This window comes from Aplysia californica, unplaced genomic scaffold (genome assembly GCF_000002075.1).
Source record: "Aplysia californica isolate F4 #8 unplaced genomic scaffold, AplCal3.0 scaffold00280, whole genome shotgun sequence".
Taxonomy (NCBI): domain Eukaryota; kingdom Metazoa; phylum Mollusca; class Gastropoda; order Aplysiida; family Aplysiidae; genus Aplysia; species Aplysia californica.
The window spans coordinates 386,601-388,670 of NW_004797550.1; the positions used below are offsets into that span (position 1 = coordinate 386,601).

Here is a 2,070-nt window from a genome sequence, read left to right on the forward strand (position 1 = left end):
AATATATATATGTATATATATATATATATATATATATATTATGTATGTTTATAATGTTATAATGTATATCAACCTATCCTAAACATTAACATAATATATACCCTATGCATGTGGGTGGTTGGCGGATGTTTTGATGTGGTTTACTCCTTTTCTCCTGTCAAACATCTATAGTCCTTCTCTCCCCTCCTTCCTTTCCTTGTAGGTTACTCTCGAGCTACAGATCTACTCTCCGGCTTTTATATTATATACCCTATGCATGTGGGTGGTTGGCGGATGTTTTGATGTGGTTTACTCCTTTTCTCCTGTCAAACATCTATAGTCCTTCTCTCCCCTCCTTCCTTTCCTTGTAGGTTACTCTCGAGCTACAGATCTACTCTCCGGCTTTTATATTATGACCTAAATAGGAAATAGGTATTGTGTTGCATTGCACACATATACAATATACACGTGTTACACGTGATTCATCACCTACCTGAAATAATGGAGATTTATTCCTTTAAATGGTAATGTTTTCTTTTTTTTCTTTCCCTGAGTGAAACCAGTCAATATAATTGTTTGTTTGTTTGTTTGTTTGTTTAGTATAGGGTTTTACGGCGCTCGCAACTGCATAAGGTCATATGAGCGCGCGGGACACACCTAATACTTTTCCGTTGGTAGGAAATTTTGAATTTTGCCCGGGTGGCGGCCGAAGCCTACTCTTATCGATTTTAGACCACCAAGGGATATTTAATGTGCGCAACTTGCACACAGGCCCTCCGAGATTTTTCGCCTTTGTCCGAGAAGGCTAGGTGTAGATCTTTCCTACCTGAAGATCAGGGGTGTGGCAGAAAGACAGCAGTTAGGAGGAGCCAAGGAGTAGCAGTAGAAAGGCTGAAGAAAGAGTCAGGAGCCCAGAGGAGGGGGCAAAGGAGGTGAGGGGGTGGGGGCAGAAAGTGGAAATGAAAGCAGACAACAGAACATTGTTCACAGGAAAGGATGTGAAAGGAGACAATTTTAGAGAAGAAAATTTTTTGGTCGCTACCCGGATTCGAACCCGAGACCTTTGAATGAGAGGCCAACACCTTAACCTCTAGGCCACGAGAGCCCCCGTCAATATAATGTCATCTTACTAGCTAAACATTGTGATTGTGATGCATTAACTTGCCAGTACAAGGTTATTACAAGATTAGGTTTATAGATGGTCGATTGTACATTGTTGTTTTTTCTAGTTACGATTCACATCCACCATGGAAGACGGTCCGGCATTCTACGGTTTAAGAGTAGGGTCTGGCTTTTTGCCAGAAACTCAATTTCAAGAGCTTTACAATGATAGTATGTACTGAGAGCGGTACAAATAGTAGGAAAGGTTGCGTGCTTTTTGATACTGTTGAGGAAGCTCACACAGTTGTAAATGATACTAAAGTTGTTAAGGCATAGATCTAGATTTGAATTTAAAAAAATAGTTTTTGATTAAATATAGGAGATCTTTATTAAAGAACTTCCCCTAAAATGATTAAAAGAAACAAAAACGATAAAGTTCAGAATATTGTTTCTTGGATTTAAATGGTAAAGTTAACAGACGCAACAGGCTCTATTTGTCAGAAAACAGTTCACCCAGGAAAGAATAGAGTCACTTCCAGATCAATCCAGAGATTATGGCCTGGGCAAGAATCAGGGAGGAGAAGGTTATTGACCTGCACTTTTCCCAAGCAAATGTTACTCGTTAAATCCACGAGTAGAACTTTCTGTAGGACGAAGCTTGCTCTTTTAGTAGAATAGTGCTCCGGCACATTTTGTTGTGTTAGTGAGTGTGTGTGTGTGTGTGTGTGTGTGTGTGTGTGTGTGTGTGTGTGTGTGTGTGTGTGTGTGTGTGTGAGTGTGTGTGAGTGCGTGTGTGTATGTGAGGGTGTGTGTGTATGTGAGGGTGTGTGTATGTGTATGTGTGTGTGTGTGTGTGTGTGTGTGTGTGTGTGTGTGTGTGTGTGTGTGTGTGTGTGTGTGTGCGCGCCTGTAATATGTAAGAAATATAATGTTTATAATAATAAATATAATATATATAATATTATATATATATTTTTTTTTTAATATATG

General features: G+C 39.4%; 1 long non-coding RNA gene across 1 annotated transcript in view; it reads right to left on the minus strand.

Annotated features, from left to right (window-relative positions):
• The window catches only part of LOC101847435, an 11,181-nt gene that overhangs the window by 3,030 nt on the left and 6,081 nt on the right, over positions 1–2,070 (minus strand). The gene's annotated exons all lie outside the window — the stretch shown is intronic.